Here is a 10,315-nt window from a genome sequence, read left to right as displayed (position 1 = left end):
TAAAGCATCTAAAGAAAACTTAAATCCATTTTTCAATTAACAAACAATTTCTGCATAGCAGCACAAAACAACCTTATTTCTAGAATTTGCTCTGCTGTGTCCACAATTTGACTTCTACTTCACTCTGCAAAGCTTCTACTGTTCCCAGGGGAATGACAGTAACTTGTTCTGGGCATTGGCTAGGCAAGGCTTCCCTCTCTCAGCCTGAATTTAAGTTTCTCCTTTGTCACAATAGCTTTTCTTTGAAGAATATTAGTGCAAAGTTTATAAAATTGCATCCCCCACTCCCAAAGATGCAAATGCTGCCAGTAAAGCAAGTGAAAATTAAGTGGTTGAGAGAAGCACAGGAAGAAAGAGCTAAGAGATGTAACAACAGCAAAGCATATATTTCCTTTAAGGTCTGAAAGTCAGACAGCGTTTATTTTTAATTGACAGACTTCACTGAAGGGGAAAACAACATAGTACTTTACTCTGGTTTTTATTTAACTTTATCAGATTTTTCTTTTGTTTTATGGTTTGGGGTGTCTATCTTTTTCTGTTTTTCTTTTTAAATGAACTAAGGGTTGCCAGAGGTGAACACAGGGTAAAAGATTAAAAAGAAATACATGAAGGGTGGGGATTCCCTGATGGTCCAGTGGTTAGGACACAGTGCTTTCATTGCTATGGGCCCAGATTCAACCCCTGGTCAGGGAATTAAGATCCCATAAGCTGCATGTTGCAGCCCCCAAAACCAAAAACCATGAAGGAAAAGATGCTCAACTTCAGTATTCACCAAGGAAATGCAAAGGAAAACCCCAATGTCACACACTATGCACTCACTGGGATGGCTAAACTAAAAGACAGATTTGGTGAGGATGTGGCACAAGCAGAACTCATATACTGCTGGCAAAGGTGCATTTGTAGCGCCATTTTGGAAAACTTGGGCAGTATCTGCTAGAGCTGAATGTAAAACTCAGCAATTCCACGCCTAGGTACATACTTCACAGACGTGCAAACACACGTGCGGCAAGAGAAAGGTACAAGAAGTTCATAACAGCACTAGTCACAGTTGCCAAACGCTTTCAACTCCCTAAATGCCATCAACATTAAAATGGACATATAAACCGTGCTACAGTCACACAAATACTATACAGAAGCAATAAATGAACTACTAGAGAAGGCGATGGCACCCCACTCCAGTACTCTTGCCTGGAAAATCCCACGGACGGAGGAGCCTGGTGGGCTACAGTCCATGGGGTCACGAAGAGTCGGACACGACTGAGCGACTTCCCTTTCACTTTTCACTTTCATGCACTGGAGAAGGAAATGGCAACCCACTCCAGTGTTCTTGCCTGGAGAATCCCAGGGACGGGGGAGCCTGGTGGGCTGCCGTCTATAGGGTCGAAGAGTCGGACACGACTGAAGTGACTTAGCAACAAAATACATTTTTAACACAGATGAAGCTCACAAATAAACAGCAAAATAAGCCAGAGTCAAAGAGGAGATAAGAAATTATCCAATTATTTAAATATCAATCATAGGCAAAATTATACACTTAATGGGGTTCTCACTGCAAGAATACAGATGCAGAGTTACACGGCATGGTAGTAAGACCTCAAGCAGAACATGAAAAAGAGTATACCAAGATACTTCATAATCAAACTGTTGAAAGCCAAGGATAAAGAGAAAATCCTAAAAGCAGCCAGAAAAATGGATGGGGTGGCAGGACAGGTGCAAATAGGAACAAAGACAAAAATGGCAGAAAGAAAAAAATGGCAGAGGATTTCCTCAATCTGAACAGGAGCATCTTATAAAAACCCAAAACTAACATCATACATAAAAGTAAAAGGCTGAATACATTCCCAATAGGATCAAAACAAATCTATTCAACACTGTACTGGAGGTTCTAGCCAAGATGAATAGGCAAGAAAATGAAATAAAGGCTCCAGATTAGAAAGGAAGAAGTAAAATTATCTCTATTATAGATGACGTGACTTTGTATAAAGAAAATCTAAGGGATCTACTAAAAACCATTAGAAGTAATAAACAAGTTCAGCAACCTTGCAGGATATAAGACCAATATACAAAATTTGTAACACTTCTATACACTTACAGTGAACAATCCAAAAAATGAAATTAAGAATAACTCAATGTACAAAAGCATCAAAAAATACTTAAGAATGAATTTTTTAAAAACAAGTATAGATTGTTCATTGAAAACCACAAACTTCTTTCAAAGAAATTAAAGAAGACCTAAATAAATTAAAAGATATCCTGTGTTTATGGATCAGAAGATTCAATGTTGTTAAGATAGCAATACTCCTCAAATTGACCTACAGATTCAACACAATCTCCAATCAAAATACCAGGTGGTTTCTTTGCAGAAATTAACAAGCTGGTCCTAAAGTTCATATAGAAATTCAAGGGAGCCAGCACAGAGCCAAAACAATTTTGAAAAAAGACAAATTTGGAGAGCTCATACTTCCTAATTTCAAAACTTACTATGAAACCACAGTAATCGAGACTGTATAAGGTCAGACTCATAAATCAACACAGTAGAACTGAGAGTCCAGAAATAAACTCACATTTACAGTCAGTTGATTTTTGGCAAGGATGCCAAGACTGCTCAATAGGAGAAAAATTAGTGTTTTTCAGCACATGATACTGGGAAAAACTAAATATTCAAAATGAGAAAAACCTGGAACCCCTCTACCACACACTATATACAAAAACTAACTCAAAATTAATGAAAGACCTTAGTGTAAGAGCTAAAACTATAAAATTCTCAGAGGAAAACATAAATCTTTGTGACCTTATATTAAGCAATTAGATATGACGCCAAAAGCACAAGCAACAACAAAACAACAGATAAATTAGACTTCATCAAAATTCAAAACTTTTGTGTTGTAAAGGCACCATTAATAAAGTGAAAAGCAACCCGAAGAATGACATAAAATATTTGCAAATCATTATCTGATTAAGGATTTTCATCTAAAATGCAAAAAGGTTTACAACTCAGTAACAAGACAAATAGTCCATTTAGAAATGAGCAAAGGATTTTAATAGGCATTTTTCCAAGGAAGACACACAAATGGCCTATGGGCACATTATCACTCATTATTAGTCATTAGGGAGAGGTAAGTCAAAACCACAATGAGATACCACTTTAGACTCACTAGGATGATTATTTAGTCAATACCACAGCTAAAATATGTATTGGCAAGAAAGTGGAGAAACTAGATCTCTTATACATACACTGCTGGTGGAAATGTGAATTGGTCCAGCCACTTTGGAAAATAGCCTGGCAGTTGCTCAAAAGGTGGAAGTTCTACTTCTTCCAGAAGTTCTACTTCTAGGCATGCACCCAAGAGAAATGAAGCATGTCTGCAAATATTCACAGCAGCATCATTCATAATAGCTAAAAAGTGGAAAAATGTGAATGTCCATCAACCAATGAATGGATAAACAAATGTAGTAAATCCAGATAACAGAATAGCATTTGGCAATGAAAAGAAATGCAGTATTGAGACATGATACGACACGGATGAACCTTGAACACATTGTGATATGTTTGAAAGAAGCCAGTCACAAAAGGCCACTTATGATTCCATTTATATGAAATATCCGCAATAGGCAAATCTACAAAGACAGAAGGTAAATCAGCAGTTGTGCAAGGCTAGGGGAAAGGCTAGTTGTGCAAGGCTAGTTGTGTGTGGCTAGAGGGAAGAGGAACGACTACTAATGGGCATGAGTTTTCTGGGGAGATGGGGTAAACGGAAATGTTCTAAAATTGATTGTAGTGTTGGTTGCACAACTTAAAACACATTGAATTGTACACTATAAACAGGTGAATTATACGGTATGTAAGTTATATCCCCCAGAAGTTGTTTTTTAAAGATAATTCACTGTTTAAAGCAAATATAATAAACTGATAGTTGGGTTTATAAGTAAAAGCAAAATGCATGACAACAACAGCCCAAAAGACAAGAAAGGGGACCTAAAGTATACTGTAGCAAGTTTCTTATGATATTCATGGAGTACTGTAACATTTTAAGGTAGACTATGACAAAAGAAGGCAATGGCAACCCACTCCAGTACCCTTGCCTAGAAAATCCCATGGACGGAGGAGCCTGGTAGGCTACAGTCCATGGGGTCACAAAGAGTCGGACACGACTGAGCGACTTCACTTCACTTATGACAAGTATAAGGTGTATATTGTAAACTCTAGAGAAAGCTTTCTCCTTTGAAGGAAAGCTACGACAAACCTAGACAGGATATTAAAAAGCGAGATATCACTTTGCCGACAAAGGTCAGTTTAATCAAAGTTAAGCTTTTTCCAGTAGCCACTTAGGGATGTGAGAGTTGGACCATAAAGGAAGGCTGAGCACTGAAGAACTGATGCTTTCAAATTGTGGTGCTGGAGAAGACTCCTGAGAGTCTCTTGGATAGCAAGAGATCAAACCAGTCAATCCTAAAGGAGATCCACCCTGAATACTCATTCGAATTCATTGGTGCTGAAGTTGAAACTCCAATACTTTGGCCACCTGACGCAAAGAGCCAACTCACTGGAAAAGCCCCTGATGCTGGGAAAGACTGAAGTCAGGAGGAGAAGGGGGAGACAGAGGATGAGATGGTTGGATAGCATCACTGACTCAATGAACACAAGTGTGAGAAACTCCGGGAGACAGAGGACAGGGAGGTCTGGCGTGCTGCAGTCCATGGGGTTGCAAAGAGTCAGACAAGACTGAGTGACTGGACAACAACAGAGCAACCACTAAGAAAAACGAACAAAAACGTGTTACAACTAATAAGCTAAGAATAGAGATAAAATTGAATCATGAGAGACATCCAATCTCAAAGAAAGTAGGAGAAGAAAAAAGAACAAGTGTGACAAATAGAACACTGAGAGCAAGACGGTGGATTTAAATTCAACCATATTATGGTAACAGTGAATGTAAATGTTCTAAATATTCCAATTAAAAAGTCAGATTTGTCAGACTGGACAAAAATGACACAATGATGTAATTCCTAAAAAAAAAACCGCTTTAAAGTCAGAGGGTTAAAAGTAAAAGGATGGAAAATGATACACCATGCAAACACTAGTCAACAGAAAGCTGGGGTGACTAGATTAGCATCAGACCAATGGAACTTCAGAACAAGTACTGCCATCGATAAAGAAGGACATTTCTTACTGATGAAGGGGTTAAGTTCTTGAGAGGACATAGCAATCTTAAATGTTTATGTACCTATAAAGAAAGCTTCAATACACATGAAGCAAAAACTTATAGAACGAAAAAGTAAAATTAAGGAGAAAGGTGTGAAGAGCAGCTCTAGTCATCAGTGAGAGATGAGGCTGAAGCCAGGGTAATCCATGAGACCACCAGGAACAAGTTTATGGGAGAAAAGAGACCAGGACAGACTCCTGGACCACATCAGCATTTCCAGGATGAACAGAAGGAAATCTCATGAAGAAAACTGAGAAATATTTATCAGGATGGCAGGCAGAAAAGGAGAGTGTGTGGTCATGGCATGCAAGGAAGAGAGCTTCTAAAGGCAGAGCACGTTCCGTTCTATCAAATGCAGCTGAGAGGTCAACTAGGCATGGAAAGGCTTCAGGGGGATTTACAGCAAGACCCACTGGAGACACAGGATGAGAAGCTCCGGTGGTGAAATGGGGGCAGAAGCCAGGTTGTAGCAGATTAATCAGCAGCAGGTGGGGAAGTGGAGATAATAAACACTGACTTTGATTTTAATAGGCTTGGCTGAGAGGGCAGGAGAGAGAAGAGGCTATAAAGTCAAAGTACTTGTTTCATTTCTTAACTGAGTTACAAATGAAGGAGCCAGGAGAGGAGTGGGGCCAATGAAGATGCAGAGGAGAGAAGGAATAAGCAACAGAGCGGGGAACTTGGATGGAGAGGCAAGGTGGAGGGTCCCCAGATCTCTTGTGGAGAGGCTAACTGGAAGAGGAACACCCATCTCTCAGTGTGATGGGGGCCAGAGACATGGATAGGAATGGATGCAGGAATGCTGCCCAGAGCGGGGTTAAACAAATTTCTTCCTGGGGGTGGGGTGGGACGCAGGCAGAATGGATTCAGGTATATGTATGGCTGAGTCCCTTTGTGTTCACCTGAAATTATCACAACATTGTTAATCAGCTATATGCCAATATGAAATAAAAAGTTTAAAAAAAAGAAAAGAAATGTCTTCCTGGCAGATTTTCTTTATAAAGAGAGAGCCTGTGTGGCCTGCTAGGAATGAGGGGGGAAACTGTGGTATAGAGGGATTATGTGAGAGCTTAGAAACAGCTGAGGGGGCATTGCAGTGGCCGAGGCCGGAGGACTGCTGGGAGCTCAGGTGAGGCTATGGACCGTGAGTTTGGACTAGTGTTCATTCATGAAGGGATTCGCACCCGCCCCCCTTCCTTGTAAGTCAGGACTAAAGAAGGCAGTCAGTTACCATGTTCTAGGGGCGGTGTGGGAGACTAAGGGGCCAGGTGGTGACTGGTAAACAGCTGAAGCAAGGTCATAGCATCCAGACTGGATAGGAACAAGGGTTGATTCAGGGTCAGGGAAAAAACTAGGAGGCAGGAGCCTGAAGGTCTCTGTGAACTGATATAGTGCAGCCAAGGGAGACAATGCCTAGGAGGTACGGAGAGATTGAGACTTTGGAGGTGGAACAGTTTCACGTGATGATAAGATCCCAGTAATGGTAGAAGTAAAGGTGACAGTCAATGAGTTGAGGAAAACAAAAAACTCCGAGGCTAGGGTATGGAGGGATGTCCTCGGGGACTTGGAAGCTCCCAGGATGACTGGGAGAACCTGCAATAAAAACGCTGTGACAAGATTCCTTTATTCTGGCTATGTCCTTCCACGGCTAGACCATCAAGCTTTATCATCAATTATCAGCCTTACTACTGAGGCTGCCTGGCTCCCTCGTCCATCTACTCGCCACCCCGCGAGCCCATACAGGACTGGCTATTGGGAGCAAAATGTCATGCTTGTTGGCACCATCTTGAATAACACAGCTTTAAAGGGATACTGGCAGAGCCTTTCAACACAGAAGAGCCAGAGTAGCGGCAGTGGGAGGAGGTCCTGGGTAAAGTAGCAAGGCACTCAACCCCAGAAAGAGTCATACCTGGTATGGCCAGGAGTCCCTGCCAGCCAGGCATCACTGTGGACATATAGCCCACAGTAAGCTCAGGGCCTCCATGCACAGGAGGAAAGGTCATAACCAAAGGACCACTCACTCCTAACAGGCCCCTTGACTCCTACACAGTGAAGTGGCTCCCAGGCCTGCACTGCAGAGAAAGAGCCATGAGCAGGGCGCCTGGGTTCAAATCCTGACTCTGCTGTCAACTTGCAGTGTGACCCTACCCTGAGGCCTTTGTTTTGCTGTTAATCAAAGGGTGAGCTCAGAGGTTCTTGTGTCCTTGACAGTGTATGGGTGGTGGGTGCCAGAGGGGGCCTCATCAGCTCACATCACTCAAATTGCATCAGCTGCAGAAGACAAATGAGCTGAAGTCCTCGAGCCTCATTTGCGTCATACAGCAGAGTCTGCCCCCTGGGGTTCAATCCTTACACCCCTCCTCCTCCCCAGAAGCCTCTGAAGTAGGCTCAAGGGATACACCACGTCTCCTCCCCTGCCTCCCATCTTTCTCTTCAGGAGATTTTCTTTAGGCTAAAAAGCCAACCTGGTTTTAGGCCATGTGCAGAAAAGAACAGAGGGCCATAGACACATGGTTCTCCACAGAGCTCCTCTTTGAGGACAGCTCACCAGAGACCTCCTCAGAAACTCAGGACCAACATCCCAGAGGGCACAAACCAGAGCCCCAAATGCCCCCCTATGTCTCTGGCCTGGTCCCTGGAAGACTGGATGCGTTCTGCAGGTTCTGGGAACCCTCGGCAGCCACATCACACCTGGGAAGGGGATCCCACATCTGGTCTCACCTATGAGGCAAGCTCCCTCCTTCATAGGCAGCTCTTCCTGCCTGTCCTCTGGGCCAGGAAATATATCCCAGGGACCCTGCCATCAGTAAGGCACAGAGGAGGCTCTGGTCAGGAGTCCTAGAAAAGACCCATCTCTGGACTATGAAGACAGGCCTTGGGGATGGCAGCCTAGGGCAGGGAGAGTGTGGGTCTGGGAACGCCTGGCCAAGTGACCCAGGACAGGCTGGGGAGTGGAGCCCAGAACTCTAGGCCCTCTCAGCAGCATCACCAGGCTGAACTTGGGCAAAAGGACCACAGGAAGGGCCAGGAGGAACAAACCAAGCCTGCAACAGCCACAGAGAGGGCACACTTCACTTTGGGGTCACACCTCCCTCCGGACTTCATTTCCCACGCACGTAGCCCAGCACGTATGGGGTCCATGGCCGCAGAGGTGCCCTCCCCTGCCCACACCCTCCCCGCACAGGCTTCTGTGGGGGCCTTTCCCCAGCCAGCGCTCCCTCCTCCCCTGCCAGCTCACCGAGCGATCTCCCTTCCTTCCTTCCAGTACTTCCTCCTGGTTGTTCTCCTGAGGACAAAAAGCAGGGGTGACTCCACGGCCTTGTACCTCACCTTGTCATTCCTGCCCCTGGCCTGGCCAGACTGTGCGCTCATCAAGGCCTCCTCCAGGGCCTCAGTCCCAGCTGCTTCCGGTGGGAGTTAAGTGGGATCAGCTGGAGGGACTTCCGGCAGGTGCTGGCTCTGTGGGGCCCGGGACAGCAGGCAGGCAGCTCAGAAGGAGGGCGATAATGACCAAAGCCAGGGGAATGGAGCACAGGGGCCGGGTGGAGGCAGAGGGCAGGAGCGTGGAGCAGCCAGGAGCAGGGGCCTCACTCCCGTGGTGGAGGACTCCCCTGAGATTTGGGTGAGCAGAGGCGCAAAGGTCCCCATTGACCTGTCCAGAGCCTGAGATTTTGGGAGGGAAGAGCCATGGGACCCCGTGTGGTGGGGGAAGGGAGGGCCTTGGGACTGCAAAGGGAGGAAGTCATGGCGGGTGCTGTGGACACAGGGTTGGGGTCCATGGGCTAAAGGAGAGGGTGTTGAGAGCTTACCGATCTCTTCGGTGGCCCCGTTTCAGGGGCCCAGGTTTCCTGTGTTGCTTTGAATGCTGAGATCCCATGGGCCGGGGAGTGCCTCCTGGGAACAAAATCCCTGTCTTGGCAAAAGGGTGCAAACCCAAAGAGAAAGCAAAGAGGTCCTTGTCCCCATGGCTGCCAGAGGGTGGGGTGAGTTTGAGGTCTGGTCCTGTCCAGGCTGCACAGAAAGCCCGTTGCAATGCTTTGTCTCACCAGCTCAGTACTGAAGCCAGTCACCTGGGTGTCTTTCTCCATCACCGTGGCAACAGTCAGGCTAACAGCTGCCATCACTGATTCATTAGGATATGGAAACCCTCTCTGCTGGTCACAGTCTCCTCCCAAACCCTTCAGAGCAGACTGAATCCTCAAGTTCTCCGTAGCCGTGCCACTGAGGGACACGCAAGTGTTTGTTTCCATGACAACACAGAGACCATGTATCCCTACATTTGTGGTTACTATGGCAACCCTGGCAGATCCAGGTACATTAAGGACAAAGACCTCATCTGGGGGAACCACAGTCAGACACATGCACTGATGTCCTCTCTGTGGTCAGCCCTGGCCTAGGGGTCAGTGGCAGGCCCTGTGCTGGGGGTCACACACAGTGTGCCTTTGAGGAACTGATGGGGGATCTAGGTTTCCTAATCTGTGTCCTCAGCCTCTTGTCCTCTCACCCCACCTAGAGTGTACAGAGTGATCTTAGCCCCTCACAGGGCTTCAAGTCCCACAGCCCTGCCATAGAGAACATCCATGCCTGCATCATGGGCGCACCTCCTCCTAAGCTCCAGACCCTTTCATCTACTTGCTCTCTGGACACATACCCCTGGATGTCCTGCAAAACCTCACACTGAGGTACACAGCTTGGGACTTCCTGTGGCTCTGAACACTTGTTCTATATATTCTATCTCTGTGAGTGACACATCCAGCCCCCCAGGTGCTGTTGTTGCTTCCTCTTTTCCCTGTCCACATTCCTCGACCAATGTAGACAACCATCAAGCCCTTCTGAGGTTACTGACCCAGCATCACTCAGCTCCCCATTCCCCCTTGCCTGGACCCCTATCCTCTGTAGGGCCTCCTCATCTGTTGCCCAGATCTCGGCATCAGGATGGTGTCTGCTTCCAACTTACTTCTCTCAAATCCATCCTCCAACTGGCATCAGAGTGAGCATTCTAAATGCAAATCTGATCATGCCTCCTGACCCTGCTTAAACCCCTCAGAAGCACCCTGTTCTGCCTCAAAGCAGAATCTAAGCTGATTTCCTCTGCCAGCCCCTCTAACCTC

The 10,315-nt window shown here is 45.7% G+C and overlaps 1 non-coding gene across 1 annotated transcript; it reads left to right on the top strand.

The window, feature by feature from the left end:
* The first annotated feature begins 620 nt into the window (after window positions 1-620).
* On the top strand, window positions 621-693 carry TRNAE-UUC (transfer RNA glutamic acid (anticodon UUC)). The gene has a single exon. It is a non-coding gene; the product is annotated as a tRNA-Glu (tRNA).
* The last annotated feature ends 9,622 nt before the right edge of the window (window positions 694-10,315 follow it).

This window comes from Bos mutus, chromosome 15 (assembly GCF_027580195.1).
Source record: "Bos mutus isolate GX-2022 chromosome 15, NWIPB_WYAK_1.1, whole genome shotgun sequence".
Lineage (NCBI taxonomy): Eukaryota > Metazoa > Chordata > Mammalia > Artiodactyla > Bovidae > Bos > Bos mutus.
Note: the sequence above shows the minus strand (reverse complement) of the source record. Positions and strands in the feature narration are given on the sequence as shown.